We start from the raw sequence: 18,632 nt of genomic DNA, 5'->3' as shown, positions 1-18,632 counted from the left end.
GCATAGGAACAAAATTGGTGCAATACTTTCATGAATAAATCTTCAAATTATTAGTACAAATCTGTAAAAAAACCAAAACCAAACAAACAAACAAACAAACCACAAACCCAAAACAATGCAAAATAAACCCACAAATAAACTGCCTTCCATAACATGGTATCGGTAATATATGTATCATAGTAAAAAGTTCAAGTAACGCACAATCACATTTAGTCAGGCATTTGATTTGTATCTCTTTCTTTTGGGTTGTTATAAACATACATAGATATATACAAACTAGATACAAATACATATGTGAATTTTAGAGATATTTCCAACACATCTTACAAATATTTGATTGTATACACAGCATAGGAATTGAAATGTAAAGATGCTGCCGATCATCGTAGCTCAATAAAGTGTGTGTGATGTCACAGTCAACTTCCTTTTCAGGGGCCAATGATAGCACAAGGGCGTTCAGGAAATTACAGTTAGTCCAAAGTAGACTGACTCTGCTACTTCCGAAATTAGTTTAATATACTCTAAACACAAAAGGCAAAAAGAAAATGCATACTATCTGTTTTCTAGAGGTAGGACATATTTTCATCTGTCATGCCTGGGAGAAGAGGTTTGTATAACCAGCTTGGGATTTTTACTCTAGAAGTCTTTTCCCTCACTTCGAATCAATTTGAATGAAAATCTTTATTTAATGAATAACTATTATGGGATAGTTGACTAGTGATATATCCCATTCTCTGAAGTGCTGCATGACTAGTACCGGTATTTACAGTACAATTTCTTTTTTTCTTTCTTTCTTTTTTTCCTGTATGACCAAACAAGCCGTGGTATTAACTAAGCATGCACTGCAGTACTGCAAGATTGGCACTACACAAATACATTTCAGTGAAAAGCTGCTGGGGAAAACTATAGCGAATCAAGTTTATTTCTTTGTGGAAATGAAAGTAGAGAACCCCATGCCCTTAATGTCACCCGCATGACTTGTTAAGACTCTGCAGTTTCAATAAAACTCTAAAGCCTGTCAAGACCATATGATGATTTATTTAGATCATAACTGCCTTTTAGGTTATTGCACGGTGAAAAGTATTCCTAAAGTATAAGGAAAACAACATAAAACTAGACAGTCGTTAAAATACTTAATATATTTACTTTCAAAAAATACATTGTTTATAACAGTCTTATTTATTGATTCAATTATTCCATTGTGATAATATATACAGAAGCCAGTTTCAAAGGATAAATGAAGATACAGAATTCGTTTGGTATTTACATGGCACTGAAGGACCTGAAACCAGAAATAATGTTATAAGCAAAGCAATAGGTTATACACTTAGCTCTCCACAAAAACAGTGCGTTGGGTGTGCACTTTCTTGATTTCAATATAAGGCTAAGGCGCTAAAAGTATCACTGTTGATCAATATTTTAGTGTTGATTGCATGTATATTATCCCCACTCTCCCAATTGGGGTTCATTTAGAGAAGGTTAGCAGAGGCCCTAAGATAATCACCAGCGTTAATACAATGAGTTCCTAAGGGTCCTGTATACTAAAGGATTTAGCTCATTTTGGACTATTTAAAAAGTCGGGCATGAGGCCTATACTGATATGTCTGAGAAGCTAAATCAGGGGTAGCCAATGCAGGATCTCAAGAGCCACAAACAGGCCCAGTCTTCAGGATGTCTGCAATGAATATACATGGAATAGATTTGCATACAATGGAGGCAGTGCATGCAAAACTGTCTATTTCATATTTATAGTGGATATCCAGAAAACTAGACCTGTTTTTGGTGCTTGACAACTGGAGTTGGACAACCCTGGCAGAAATTTACAGACAGAAATTTACAAACAGGGAAAGATTAATGATACACATCACAATTGTGATGCTAAATATAAGAAACCTTAGCCTCAGGATGCAGAGAGGAAATAGGTGGGAAAATGGGAGTTTTCCACTGATTTGTGAAATGATAGACCAGAAGTGGCACAAACAGGGTCTGGTATTCAGGATATCCATAATGGATATGCATGAGATATACTTGAATTCACTGCCTCCACTGTATGCAAATGTTCCTCATGCATATTCATTGTGGATGTCCTGAAAACCAGACTTGTTTATGGCATAGCAGGACTGGAGTTGCCAACCCTTGTGATAGACAGCCTACAGAAATATCCTGAATCAACTGTTTTGTAGGACATATAGCAATTTTTTTTAATTTAAGGATTTTTTTCTTTTTTTGCTTAACCATTTTTTAAGGCAACATTTTCCTTGCAAAAGAGGGCTTGCTCTGCCCAATATTAATTATTATTATTATTTTTTAACAAAAAATGTTATTTGCTTTCTTAAATATATAATGGAGCTTTCGGCTTTTGTTTTGCCAAATTAACTATCAATATTAATTTATAGAACTGGCACAATGATAACTATTGTTTTTGACAAAGAGGAAATAGTTTGTTCATTAATTTAGAGCTGCATAATTTATTCATGTTGCCAGGGCTTAATTTATAGACAAAAAGAAAGTAGAACTATGGATTAGGGAGGGGTGGGGTTGTGCTGGGCAGAGTGGGGAGGAGAGTGGGACCTGTGTGAGGGAGAAGAGCCAGAGTTGGGTGAGACGTGTGAAGAGGAGGGAGCAAGGTTGGGTGTGAAATATTTCACACACACACACACACACACACACACACACACACACACACATATGTAAACACATCCAGTAGCAGCAGCAGCTGACAGGCATTCACCTCCAACCATGGCCATTCTCCCTCATGGCCTCCTCAATCATGCCAGAAACTGTACAAAACTTAAGGCCATGTAGTTGTTCCTGTCTCAGGTTAAGCATCTCCATCACATTCTGCTCTGTTTCCTCTAAGGAGCAGGGGCCCCAGAATTGGTCCATGACATTACCAACTCTGCTACTTTTCTGCAGGGGAGTCAGAACTCATTTCTATCACTGGTTCTACCCTGCCTCCTTGAGTCCTGGAAAAAAGGGTGACAGAAGGCCATTCTGGGTTCTGCCTGAAAACCTGTAGCACTAAGAGAATGCCTTATTAAAGGGGGTTTCCCATTTTGTGTTGTATGGGGAAAATGCTTGGTGTATAGGGACCTAAAATAATCAAGCCAGGGCAGTACTATTTAGTAATAGTGCTAATGACATTACTGCTGGCATAAAAAACAAAAATGCGCTATTACAGTGCATTCACAAACCTAAGCCAATGTAAATAGCACGGGCCTAGCCCCTGACTTCTTTACACAGGTAGGAAAAGAGATTTTTCTGGAGATTAAATAAGTTAGGACATATTGAAAAAATTCTCCAGTAGATAAGCTTGGGGAGCCATCCTCAAACTTTGCAAAAAAAAAAAAAAAAATTCAAAAGAAGGAGGCCTTTAAAGTAATTTTTTAAAATACAAATTTTTCAGTAATATGTGGGAACCCCTTTAATGCTATTTGGTTTAATAACCCTTAGATAAACAATGGGAGCTTAACACACCCATTTCAGTTACCCTGTATAGAATAAATGCTTGTCCTACCTTCTTATATGGAATGTGCTGAAGGTGCAAGGTAATCAGTGGCAATTCCTGAGCATTGGCACTAAATGCTGCTGGAATCAGCTGCTTGTCTTAGTTCTGATGCACCCCCTATAGGTTAGTACCAGTAGTACAGGCAGACCCCTTTGTCCTGGAATTAAACTGTGATACATGGGCAGGGGCCCCTTTTGTTGTGTGCACTTTTTTCAGCTATTTTGATTAAAGCTTTATCTTTTGAATCACTGATCTATAAGTATCTTAGGAAAGTAGAAATGTATTTTAATGCAGAATCTAGCACTGAAATGATTATTTTCTACAATTTATTTCTACAATTTGTTTGGCTATATTTGCAATAAGGTGTCCCATAGTTGTAAAGATATCCTGTTGAAAATCAATATTGAAATAAAGGACATTTTCTTTGAATTCTTAGGATGGAGGCATGGATTTGTTAGTTTAAATATTTCTGTTTCCTTCTTGTTTATTTATCACTGTATGTTTATTAAACTGTATTCTAACCTGTTGTTAATAGTTAGTTTATATATGTTTCAGTATTATTTAAAGAACACACAATGTAACATTGAAATGGCAAATAACATCAATTAAATGTTTCTGTTTCACTGAAATCACAAACTTGCTAAGTATTCTGATTAGGAAAAACACACACATTTTAATGAAGCATGCATCTGGCATTCTAGACAAACCAATCAGACGTTCCAATTTAGTTTTATATAAGGACAATTTTCAAGTCTTGTTTTTATTTCTGATAATGTTGCATTGACATTTTTAACCATTATCTTGTGGAAGCAGAATTGTTTAGTTCTTTGTCTAATAGTCAGTATTTGTGTGTATGTATGTATATGTATTTATTTTTATGATGAGAGCTATCAAGCTCATGAAAGCCTTTAAAAAAAATACTAACATAAGTTTAGTTAAAAAATAGCATTTTCTATTTTGTATCTGTCTTCCTAACCTCTCCAAAACTTATACAACCTGTCAAACCTATAGAATAATGTTTTATCCGAGCAATTATACTGATGTAAGAAAGTTTGTCAAATAAGATTAATAATTTATATTGAACATGTTGTTTTATTTATCACTTTGTAGTTATTGTAAATTAGAAATATTTTATGAAATATGATATGGAATGGTGAAAAAAGTAAAAGATTTTTTGTACATTTAACAATATATCTGAGACATTTAATGGTGATACTCTTGTATAGATTTTTTCAACACAAATTGTGGAGTATTCATATATTAGGATTTAGCTAAAGCCAGGATAAACACATACATTGGAGAATTAAAAATATAATAAATGTAACCTTTTAAATAATAAATCTAGTGACCAGGTCCAGCTTTATTTTGTAAAATTAAGAAAACACAGCAACTAGCTTCTCAGAAAGCCGTGTAGTAATAAAGGCCTATTCAAGTTCAAAATATCATTTCATTGTTTAAAAAACAGAGTGGGGAATTCCAGCTTCCGGAAATTGTCCTGAACAATTTCACAAGACTCTTTTAAAAAGGGATTAGTAGAGCTTTAGGAGCAAAATCTCTCTATTTTGTTCAATCTCTGATTTTATGTTATAATTACCAGATGTAAAGGTTCCTTGAATTAGCATGCAGAAACAGTCCAGACATAATGCAGGTGCTACTCCAATCATTCAGCTTTTTAATTAAGGAACTAGGTAAGAAAATAGAATCATAAAAAACACTTTTGTGTGAGCAGGAAAGACTGCGAGCAATTGCATGAATGAAGCCTTTATACCTTCGTCTGACAGGTCAGACACCAATAGGCTGACTTACGACCTTTTCATGATGAAACAATAGCTAACATATTTCTCACCTTTTTCTTGTTATAGGTTTTATTCAAACTGAGAAAATATTGGAAATGTTCTCACTTTAACAAAGTATATGATAATTAAAAACGATGCACATGCATCCCCTGGTTACAGCTGGTACATATATATGTTAATAAAAACAGGGTTAAATGAAATGAGATGCGATGAAATGAAACAAATAGCAACCTGAGGAAAGGATTGGGTTAACGTGGGAGAAAGGCTTACATTTAATACATTAGGAATGGAAAACATTTATTTAAAATATACACAAGACCATATATATATAACATACAATTTAATATATGATAAACCCTTACATTTTTTTTTGCTTATTATGTTAAAATAGTATTTGGTCAGTACACAGTAAACTAAAATAGCTAAAGCTTGAGTATATAAGAGTACTATTAACATTACATCCAGTGTTGAGCCCTAAATCATAGAGAATTTCACTTATAAACTGTAATCACGTTTAGACAAACAGTATGCATGAATAATTAGTTTAACGAAGTAATACAATTAATAGAAAATATTATTGGTTCTTTCAAAGTGGAGTAAAAATAGCATCTGCCCACCCACAATGGTTCCTGGTAACTCTCTGACATGAAAACTAACGCTGCATACAAGCAGCATCTAATCAATATTGTTTTACTTTATTCAGATTTGAAACTTTTCTCCTTTGATCTTTTAACTCGATCCAGGCATCCAGTTCCGAGGGGAGTTCAGTGGCTGTAAACGATCGGTTCCCCAATGAATCAATCCCCACTTCTCTTACTAGTTTTCAGATAACAATGAGAGTATTAGGATATCAGCAGCACTCGAAATGATCACGGGTTAAATTATTTTGCTTTCACGGATGAGGAGGGTTTTTTTCCCCCCTCCCCCCCAATGTAAATCAAGCGCCTTAGTTATTAAGTCTGAACACTAATCTCCAACAACCTTTACATAATATGGCAGAATGTGCCACACTACTTCGCACCTGCACTCTGAATAGAGGCGCCTTTTCAATAGAAGACACGCTTGTTGCCCTTGGGTTCCAAAGAAGTTGTCTGAATAAGTCAAGCTTCTTGAATACCCATACTCGCTTTCTCTTCCTCCTTTGATCAGAGAAAATGTCTTCTAATTTGTTCTTTTTCATTGTAACAACTTTTCAAGTTTCTTTCTTTCTTTCTTTTTTTTTTATTTTCCAAACCACATATTTATAAAGAACATAAATCGACAGGAAAACAAACGTTCTTCCTAACTGGACAAGTAGTTCACGATCATTTTGTTGTGCAGAAAAGTACTTCCAAAACTGTCGCTTCGTGATCTTGTTTTCGACAAATGTTTAACTTTTTGACATGTTTGGTTTATGCACACGTTTGTTTCTTAAGCATATATTTCCAGTCGCCTTTTGTAATTTTCAGTAGGATGTGCTGCGACTTTGTTCTTCTAATCACAAAAATCTACAAATTCTATAACCATTGCATTGCATTGCTTCTTGAGCCACAGGGCCAGGACCATTATTTTGGAAAAGATGAACGGTTCCTATGAATACATTCCTATGAATACTTTGAGTGCGTTCCTGTCATACACAACTGCTATTTCGGAAACCTGGAAAACTATAAAGGCTAGGGACAATCTGTGGGATACAGTATCATTTGATTTTATTTAGATGCTATATACACAGATCCTAAAGACTTTTAAAACACTAACTTCAAAATTAATTAAAGGCGTATCAATGCATGGAATATTCTGGAAGCTCAACACATTCCATAGTTATGTTTAGCACATGTTGATAATGTAGAGCTGTAAAAAGTAAACCTAAAGAAATCTCATCCTGCTCTCCTCAGAATGTACATATCCAAATACAGTTATTCTCGTTTGTCATATTTTAGTGTAGTCACACAGGAAAAACTAAAGATGATTTTTAACATATTTGTTTCATTTCATTGCATCTCATAGAGTTCTGATTCGGTGTTTTGCTTTCTATTAGTAAATGTGATTATGCTGATTGTATTTGATTATACACCTACTATCGATTAATAATGCTGTTAAAAAAACATTATGATGAACTAGTGACATTTTTACTGTCATCAAATATATTATTTCGCATCTGTAGATATTAAATTCCGTCATCACTTATGCTATCCCTGTACCAAACACAGACTAAAGTTATATCATTACATTACCACAGGCTTCGGGTAGGAAAACTAACAAAGCTCTGCAACAGTTTAAAACACTTTGATGTCTTGCCAAGAAACAAACTTCCTTCAAGAGAGAAGTCAACATTTGTTTTTCACATTAAATGCCGTTTAGTTGCCACTGGAAAAATGATGCTAAAAAAACACTTTTTAATTCGATGTAGAACAACCGCGGGGGTCTAACAGAAAAGAACCGTGATAGCTATAGACACAAATAACTAAACTACCAAAACGTTAGTGTATCTCCTAGGTTCATTAATATGTAACAGACTCCTCAGTTAATCTCCAAAAGCCAGTGTTCCCCCTCTAAAATAGCACTCTGGGACGAATTGTACATGAGATCAATCACTGCTAATGCAGGAAGGTTTACTGCAGCAAAAAAAAAAAAAAAAAAAAAGCTATTTACACCTTCAAATAGAAGCTTTTCAGATTTAAGAGTAAGGGTCATACATCACCAAGAATAAATGATTATGAATTGGTAAACGCGCCCTCCAGCGATTAGCTATGCGACGCTATTTATCATTTCTGGGTATTTTTAAGTCTTTAAAATAATCTGGATAGAAAAGCAGGACTACTATAGAAGAAAATAATGCAATGGGGAAAATTTGTTTTTGTATATATTATAAGTCATCAAAACATAAGTATTCAGATATAAACGGGGTTACATTTGATTTGCTTAATAGAAAACAATGCAGCCATTTCATTGTACCATTTATTAGAAAGCGATTGTTTGTCCACTGCAGTTGACACATCAGCAGGTTTGACCTTATTAGTTATGTTACAATTTATTGTGTATTCTATATACAATCAAATCAAGTGTTCTCTCAAGTTTGTTTTTCTTTATTCAGAACATTAACTTTACAAACTAAAAGATAGACCGATTAACAATTATGTTAATATCTAAGCAATTAAAGAGAAAGAAAAGAATAGAACAAGAAGATTCCGCTCCGAACATTAATTTTCCAAGTAGAAGGTGACGATATTCAGTGCTCATATGCACGTATGGCAATAGTTTTACATAGTTACATATTTTCTTTTTATTTTCTTAATTTGTTAGTAGTGGACTTCAAATAGTTCTTACTATATCAGTCAATTTCGTTTTAGTTGTATCATCCTAGTGATGTATACTTAAAATATATCTGACCTTGCAGTAATGATGATATAACAATAATATATGTCTTTAGTGTTTTGCTGACCGGAGGTTTAATAAGTCAATATTTGGTTAGGCTTGAAGGAAGCATTATGGTATGAAAGTATTCATTTGCAATGTCTTTTTGCATATATTATTGTTTATCCCAATAATGTAGGAAAAGTCGGAAGTTAAGCCTTGTTCAGAACCTTCAGAGGAGATGAAATAGTCCATAGCATTGCTCTCCTGCTGTTTAAATGCATTTAGATCCCGTCCTTTCTGCATCAGCACTGACCTTCATGAACTTCTTAGCTAAAAAATAGTTAACCTCTATTTCAATCTACTTAGGTCTCCTAAAACTTACATATGCTTTTCAGATTTAGCTTCATAAACTCCAGGTTTAAAAAGGGGGGGGAAACCTCAACAACATTGTTTACTGAGTTTAAAAAAGACTTGATTAAATTTCCTTAGTTGTTAATTTTAATATAAATACTATCATTAATAATTAGAAATTAATTCACGGACCAACTCTATTTTCAGTATCAAATATTAACAAAGTGTAAATAAGCATTCATACTATTATCTAGGTTTTTTTTTATATAATGCAGTCAATATATACTAGAAAGTTTAAATTTACTTCAGTTCTCTTTAGATTTCATAACGCCTCTGGGGGGGAAACCGGGATAAATAAGGCCAGCAAAACTTAAAAATAAATATAAAATTCCCTTAAACCGCTACATAGTGTTACCCTATAAATCGGATTTCAAATGTGACAAGTGCCTGTTTTCTTAGAGTATCAGATTTAATATGTCTGGTGAAAAGCGTTTGTGGCAGTAAGTCTCACAGTGGGTAACCTGCACTGCTGGGTTCTTTCAGTCAAACTTTTTATAGTCACTACCGAAATATTCGAGATTTGGGAATGAAGAAGCTTCCTTTCTTGCTAAAGACGTGCAGTTTCTATTGCTATTTTCTTGTCTGCAGCTTGTTAGCAAACTCAGCAGAATATGTTTGATTGCAAAATAATTTAAGGTACAGATGACTTTTCCTATCTTCTCAAAGAAAATATCAGCAATACAACTTCCCGGGAAACATGTCTGCTACTCATTGAAAACGAATGGTTTTGAAAATATTACTTTGTGATGATTAATTCCTTACTGAAAATAAAGGTCTCCTTGTGAATAAAACTGAATGCATCATTGGATAGTAGAAGGTATCAGCATTAAAGATAAGCTTCTACATGATATTTATGCTTTATGCCCAAGTTCAAGATTTCGTCTGCAGCAAGAAGCTTTGTAGTAATTTCCAGAAACAAAGTAATGTAGACAAAAGATATTGGAGAGAAAATCTTGTTGGTCACAGTAGGGGTTTCTAACTCTTTTACATGGCTTTAACAAATATTATTACTTTAGTTCTACTGAATTAAAACTGGAGGACAAGCATGCAGACAGATTCATTTAAGTCCAAGAAGATTAATTGTTTTAAAAACATGAAAATTGCATTTCAAGAAGCGCCATAAAGCATTTGATGAAATAATAATGCAAAGAAAGCCATCTTGACTTTAGACAAATGTGATCCTGTGGAAAAAGAGACATTCCTCTGGCGAAGATATTTTTTAAATCCGCGATAGGAGTCTGCGACCCTTATTTGCTTTGGTGGATGCTTTTATTTATGTTCCCAGAAAAGTAAATCTTTCAAATAAAAAAAAATATATATTTTCTTGAAATGTTTTGTAATATAGAAACTCTCAAAAAATTAATAACGCTGTCGTTTATCTAACTTTTAGTGGCTTTCAAATGCTGCATACTTTCTATAACTGCTTTAAAATGTTTTCATAAATTACATTCAGGAATGTGTCATAGTAAATTACCTTAGTAATAAAATGTAAAAAATGCAAATGGTTGTTGTCTTTATTACGTTTTAAACCATTGGTTTATCTGCACTATTTCACTTGTCAGTTGCACAATATGTTGTATAAAGGGAAAGCACAGTTTGATAACAGATAGATGGATCCTCGTGTGTAATCTAGCAGGCACGTACAGTTTGGGTCATTTCCTCATCTCCCGCAGAAAAGACATTATCCCTCTCATATTTACATACTTTTTAATATTTGTCAAACAATCATAAATTATAAATTAATGAAATATTCGACAGTCTTCAGAGATCAGACTAATGAAGACATTTACCTTTTTTGGTGCTTTTCAGTCTCATCTTTGTAAGTTTAATGACACTGAGCCTCTCACGGTTTATTGGGCTTTATTAGATCTTCCCCACACTCCCGCAGTCATTCAGATGTCTAAGTATAAACATCACCTGCTTCAGGTAGAGAAATCCACTTCTGTTAGAAAACGTGAACATAAAGCCCCATAATTAGAATTGCATGCTATAGATCTTAGCTGAAAAAGATCTTTTGTACAGTTTTTGTTGTCTATGTTTATTTTATGTCCAACGTTCTAGAATACCAATACAAAAAAAGCTCATCTGAAATCCTGATTTTATTGATATTGATGATATCTGTATTGTTTTCAAATTATTGCCATTTCTTCATTCTTTTATGTTCATATTTAAGAAATATTTGTTGAATTAAATGAATACTTGCTGAATACCTTTTGAAGGACATGATCAACTGTTTTAATTTAGTTCTGAACAAGTAGATTAATATAACCATACATGTATCTAACATTTTTTTTTCCATTTTGATTTAGTCTGCAAGTTCAGGTGAGAAGATGGGTATTCAATCAAAAACAGCTAACCCAGTTTATTGTGTAAACACTGTCAAGAGCGCACATCCTGGAAAGGATATATTCTATCTCTGTATCTGCTCAGATTAAGACAGAAGAATATATCTCATACTATGACAAGCTTATGGATGTATACGTTTACTCCACATGAACTCATTATGATTGATGATAGCCTACCTTTTTAATAAAATTACAGACGATGAATTAAGCTCAATAGAGAAAGGTCAAACTATCAATACTGCGTCACCTTTGACTTAAACTACAAATATTAAATCACCTATAAAAATGCAAATAATTTGAACCAGCATGGATCCTGCTATTACTTTGGCGCCATCCTATGTGAAGTAAGGACATTAAAGGAAAAACGGCGTGTTGTCAAAGTCGTTATAATCAGGTTTTATAATTTCATTAGTCAGTTTGCAGATTTCATGAGCATGTGTAGTTGGCACACATAACCCTGGAGTGTCATCACGCCATAATTTTCTGTGTACCACTCACGAGGGATCTCACGTTTGCGTCTTTGGAACTATACTCTTCTCTATAATTTGATGCCCCTTCTTGCGACCTGGCTGGAAGCAGCTAAGTAAGCACCCATATTAAATTATTAATTCCCTTTAGTTTTTAATAAATCACAACTTCATCTACAACTGTGGAAACCCTTTACGTCAACACTATAAATTGTATCGTAAGTTCACTGAAGCCTGCTTAATGGCTCATGGTATAGATGACACCATATTGAGAATGGCCTGTAGTTCACCCACCTCACCTTATGGAATATTAAAAAAACTAACACTAAACGTATTAAAGTATGCGCTAAGAACCTGTAAAATTGTTTGTAGAGACTTTCAACTATTTTCTAACAACATTTTTAATACACAATAGAGAGTTATTAAACCACTTGTTGGTAAAGTGAGCATGTGTTCTGCAATCATCAAAAATTGATATGTACCGCCAGTAAGGTAATTATGCACCATCCTGAGGATACGAGAACAGTACATTGTTAATCCACTTGCACACCCGTTGTCTAGCAGCATCAGGCTGCAAATAGCTTAATTAAGTCATACGCGTGGAATATAACCATATTGTTACATCGCATTATGCACACTTTATCTCGATTTATTGGGACAATTAATGCTAGTGATAAAACTTTGGCAAAAATATTAACTGATGAACACTAAAGCTGCATATACTGACATTCAGAGCTGGAAATAAGAACTGCAAAAGAATCAATCTTCAAAACAAAACAAAAAAAGTGATTTGCTTCTCCCGGCATATATTTAGGGTAGTAAGCAGATGAAGGGTTACTTGCAATGGTGGATTTAAAGTACACACGATTGAGAAAACAAGAAAATCTTCTAGCCAAAGAAGAAGAAAGATTTGCTATGATCCCTCTGTTTGTTTTTGGATGACCTTGCCAATTTGTTTTCCTGATGCCCAAAAAATGTACAGTAGATTATATTGATTTCCCAGAATATTGCCTAAAATTATGTAGTTTTTATGTCAGCGGACTGGGATACATACAAATAAAGGTCAATAAATAGGTTTATAGGTGAAACCTTTATATTGAATTAACTATATTATGATACCAAATATATTATGCTTCCTCCCAAAAAAATATATCTCCTTCAACCTACTGCTATTACTTCCTGTTATTGTCAACATTTTCAAAAATCCTGTTTCCTTCCAATCCATTTACAAATGATAAAGCCCCTATTATAACTAAATGCACCCTTTCATACAGAGAACAGTTTTAAAATCTGTCATTGGTTAATTATAATTGCAAACCACATAATTCAAAATTGTATCTTAATAGATTAGGCCAGAAGTGTTTGCCTATGTTCCTTGTTTCATGCAATGTATTTGTTCTTTTTATTCTGTTCTGGAATGCTTTTCTCATTCTTTTACAATCACACAAGGTAAATATCCCACTGTACTCTCTTTATTCCCATGTAAGTCTGAATAACCAGTATATTACAGAAGTATTTGAAAGTAAATCAGGAGTTCTAAATGTACTTAACTACACAGCTTAATATTATTAAAAGCTTTAACTAGTTGCAATAAAAGCATTTTTATAACTTTGTGTTTATTGAAAAATAAATATCTTCATCACATCAAATCAATATTTTTTTAACTTTTGTTTACATTCAAAGTTTATAATGTGTTTCTTTATGAAAGGTTACTTTAGACTATTCATCCTGATACTAATAAACAGTAAGACCCAGTTTTGTACATGCACTATTTGATCTCTGTTTTGTCACATATTCCTGCATCATTTTTAAATATATTAGAAATTATTCTTGAGGTTGCAGGGCATAGGTCTTTCTGGTTTGAATCAGCTTGTCTTAGGCAATTCCTATTTTGGCCTCTGTTGTCCTATATCACATTCAAAGTAAGTTTTCATTGCTTCAGTAGAAGGATTCCATATCTGTATAATGGCTATTTTGGCTTCTAAATAACATAGGAGGTCATTTTCAAATGCTTATTGTGTGCGATAAGCTACTATCGCACGCGAAAAGTCCCTTTTCGTGTGTGATATCTTGCCGGGGGCAGAGTCGGGATGGAGTTGGGGCGGCGAGGAGGCAGACGCGCTGGTATCTTCGCTGGCAGCGATAAGGTAAGCACCATTATCATTGCCAGTAGTGCACCCAATTGCACCACCTTTCACGGTGGTGGTATTGGGTGTGAAAGTCGGCAGCGATACACCACAGTGGTGCGATGGCTGCCAGCTTTCACATGCCCGCCCCCCTTCACCCCCTGCCCCCCGTTTTTGCTGGATTCACCATTCTGCGTTAAAATGGTGAATCCAGGCCTAAGTGTAGTGTTTGTGGCATCGTGTGGACCCTTAGTCGCAGTGGAGATAACTTCTCCCACAGGGAGGGGTCCCGTGGGGCACCACAGCGATAGGCTAAACTCAGAGAGAAGGCACTTGTAGGTGGAAAGCTTTATTGTACTGCTGTAGATAGATGGTATGAGGCAGGAAGGAAAAGCACTGAAGTCCGCAAGGTGCCAATACGTTCAGATAGTCTCAGATGTAGAAGTCTCACCCAGATGTTCAAGATAGATAGGAACCCACAGTGTGGGCAAGGCTGAGCCTGGTGGGTGGAGTTGGAGCACCGGATCATAGAGGTACTCACAGGAGCGTAGTGCGGTGTCTTCCTGGCAAATGGAAATGGTGGGACCGAAGGTCCGTGGTGCAGGATACACAGACTGATAGGCCCTTGAGGAGCGAGTTCCTGAGAGTCCAGAAGATCCTGAAATAAATATATATATATATATAGAGAGAGAGAGAGAGACCCCCGAGGAGCGGTTATCTAGTTAGTAGAAACCCCGAAGGGTGGTTGGAAGTGAGAGACCCCCGACGAGTGGGTGCCTAGAGTTTCATTAGGAGCGAGATGCCCCGGAGGGTAGCGAGGTGTCTAAGTGAGCAGCTCAGAGAGGTCAGAGTAACTAAACCGAAGTCCTTGCTAACTCAATGAAGGTAGTGTAGTGGAGGCTTTAAATACCCGGAGGTATTGACATCATGTGGTGGGGACGCTCCCGAGGTTCCCGCCATGACGTGTACATGAGCGTAGGTAACGCGCATGCCCGTGCCCTAGGAGGCCACGGGAAGGAGCATGGCAGACTGGGACGCCCTTGCTGAGTTGGAGATGCCGAGGGTTTCAGCACTCGGCACTGGAGGCAGCCATCTTGCCCAAGGAGGAGGAAAAGGGAAGAAAAGAGGTAAGGCAGAGCGGTCGCAGACATCTGCAACTGACGGACGCAACAGTACCCCTTTTCAAAGGGCCCCCTCCAAGACCTATTCCAGGTTGTCTGGGTTTTCGTGTGTGTGCCAGGTGGAATTGACGTACCATTTTCTTATCTGTGATGTTGGCCAAAGGTTCCCATGAGTTCTCTTCTGGTCCATAGTTCTCCCAGGAGATTAGATACTCCCATGTCTTGCCTCTCTTACGGACATCCAAGATGTCATCCAAGGCATATTCATTGTCGTCTTCAGCGTCCGGACTAGTAGGTTCTGGGGTCTTTTTGGAGAACTCGGAGAGTATCAAGGGTTTGAAAAGAAAGACATGGAATGCATTGTGTATCTTCATTGATGGAGGTAGTTTCAGACTGTACGTCAGATTCCCTAATCGCCGAAGGATAGCAAAGGGTCCAACATAGCGAGGTACAAAACATGCTGAAGGAAGTTTAAGGCGAAGATACTAGTGCTTAACCAGACTTTGTCTCCAGGCTGAAACTATGGTGCCTTTCGATGATGAGCATTGTAGGTTCTTTTTGCTTTCTGTCCTGCTTTGAGGAGAAGCTCCTTCATTTGCTTCCAAAGTTGAGATAACTCTGCTGCAGTAATCTGTGTGGCAGAAGAAGCCACTGATAATGGAATTGGCAGAGGAGGCAGTGGTTGTCATCCGTAGATGAGCTGGAAGGGAGACGACCCCATAGAAGTAGTAGGATGTGAGTTGATAGCAAATTCTGCCCAAGACAGTAATTCAGCCCAATTGTTCTGTCTTGAATTGACATAGGATTGCAGAAATTGTTTCAGAGTTCTATTCATTCTCTCAGTCTGACCATTAGACTGAGGATGGTCGGTGGAGGTTGTCCAAGGCGAAGTCAAATTTTTGACATAAAGCTCTCCAAACCTTCGCAGTAAATTGCACTCCTCTGTCAGATAGAATATGCTTAAGCATCCATGAAGGTGGAAGATGTATATAATAAAGAGTTTTGCTAACTCCGTAGCAGAGGGTAATCCTGGCAATGCTACAAAATGTGCCATTTTGGAGAAGCGGTCAACTGTGACCCAAATGGTGTTGTTTCCGTTGGATGGTGGCAGGTCTACCATGAAATCGGTTGCTATATGTGTCCAGGGTTCATCCGGCGATGGTAGAAGTTGTAATAAACCCCAAGGACCCCAGACAGCACAGGAACCCACATAAGCTTGTATGTCCTTTTTCATGGTTGGTCACCAATAGTACAGTTATAACATAGCTAGGGTACGACTCTGTCCCAGATGGCTGGCCAGACGGGACTCATGTGTTGCACTCGTGGCTGCTCTTCGCCCTCGCTCCACCCTCTCTATCTCTGTGGTGACTCCCTCCGGGTCTGATGGATGGCTTGCTGCCGCGGTGTCTCCATGCCGCTTCTCCCCGGCGTCCCTGGACCGGCTCAATGCTGCGGATCCGCCATGTTCCTGATGACATAGGGCACACACGCGCACTCCGAAGTATGTACCAGCAAGGGCGCGAACCTCAGGGGCATCCCCTTATATTGACGTCATCCGCTTCCAACATAAAAGGTCTTCATTTACGCTTACGATTTGAGTTAGCAAGGATTGATTGTGGGGATTCATCTGGACCTGCTTCTCTCTACGCTACTCTGCCTCCTCGGACTCACCAGGGATAGCCGCTCCTCGGGGGCCCCACTCTCTTTTCTTGATTTCAGATTGCAGTCAGGAACTGGTACTCGCTCCTCGAGGGCCCATGTTCCTAAACAATCTGAAGATTCTCTACTGTCTAGAAGCTATTGCAGATACAGACATTTGTGAGTTACTATTTCAGATTACAGATAGGAACCTGTACTCGCTCCTCGAGGGCCCTTGTTCCTAAATACTCTGAAGATTCTCTACTGTCTAGAAGCTATTGCAGGTACAGACAATTGTGAGATACTATTTCAGATTGCATAAAGGAACCGGTACTCGCCTTGAGGGCTCATGTTCCTGAATACACTAAAGATTATCTACTGCCTGGAAGACATTACAGATACAGACAATTGTGAGTTACCATCGCTCTCTCAAAGCTTTCCCAGGAACCAGGTACTCGCTCCTCGAGGGCCTAACTCCTTCCAGCTACTGAGCCTCTTTAAGAATCTATGTGAGTGTGTCATCTACTACTGGCTATGTATACAGCATAGCCTGCCTACTCACTATCTATAGTCTCTCTACAGCTCAGCAACCCTGGGATCGCAGTTCCAGTATCTGAGGGACTTCATCCCTGCTGGGCACATCAGCTCACTACTGCCACCTCTGGTGGTTCTACTAACCTGTCTAATAAAGAACTGTCTGTGTCTGTCTCCAAACCCAAGCCTAGCCGGTGGTTCCTCTCAGGATATCCTCCTGGGGGCGCTGTCATCTGCCATCGGCTCAAGGATTCACCTATTTACATTAGATTGCTCACTCCTCCACTTCAGGAGCTGAGCACAACAGACTGTTAACTCTCATCTGCTTGCTCCTCTCATCAGCATAGCAGATCCTAACAGATTGCTAACTCCTCCCCTCTGGAGGAGCAGATTATAACAGATTGATAGCTCCTCCCCTATGGAGGAGCAGATCTCAACATCATGTGCCCACTTCAACAGCTTCTTCCTTAGATTTCTGGCCACCACCATCTTCCCGATGGGTACCGCATGAGTGGCTGCGAGGACCACTCTTTCGGGGTCAATGATGTGACGAGGTTCATTTGGCACATCCTGAGGGGAGAAGGATCATGACAAGGCATCAGCCCGAGTGTTCTTCTCTCCTGGACGATACTTCAGAAGGAAGTCAAATCTGTTAAAGAACAGGGACCATCTTGCTTGACGGTGATTGAGTCGTTGAGCATGTCTGAGGTACTCCAAATTCTTGTGGTTGGTGTACACTACTATTTGGTGTTGTGCGCCTTCCAGCCAAGGATGCTACTCTTCAAAAGCCAACTTGATTGCGAGTAGCTCTTTGTTTCCGATTCCATAATTTCTTTCGGCAGGCGGAGAACCACCTTGAGAAGAAGTAGCAAGGATAGAGCACATTAGGTTCGCTCTACTGGCTTAGAACCACTCCCACACCAACGTCTGATGCGTCGACCTCAACAATGAATGGACGATGTGGGTCAAGATGACGGAGACACGGCTTCTTTTGAAAAGCCGCTTTGAGCGTCAGAAAGGTTGATATGGCTTCTGGAGACCAATTGGCGGGATTGGCTCCCTTCTTGGTCATAGCAGTTAGAGGGACTGTCAATGATGAGTAGTTATTAATAAAGGATCGATAGTAATTGGTGAACCCCAAGAAGCAGCGCAGTGCCTTCAGGCCTGTAGGTTGAAGCCAGTCCAGAATACTTTCTAATTTCTTGGGGTCCATCTGAAACCCATTCTTAGAAACAATGTATCCCAGGAAGGGTACAGACTCCTTGTGGAATTCACACTTTTTCAAGCTTTGCTTACTCACGCAGGTGTCTTGAAACTTTCTAGACATCCTCCTGATTGCAGATTTTGAGA

This window comes from Rhinatrema bivittatum, chromosome 9 (genome assembly GCF_901001135.1).
Source record: "Rhinatrema bivittatum chromosome 9, aRhiBiv1.1, whole genome shotgun sequence".
Taxonomy (NCBI): Eukaryota; Metazoa; Chordata; class Amphibia; order Gymnophiona; family Rhinatrematidae; genus Rhinatrema; species Rhinatrema bivittatum.
The sequence above is the reverse complement of the archived record's forward strand: the minus strand, read 5'-3'. Positions refer to the sequence as shown.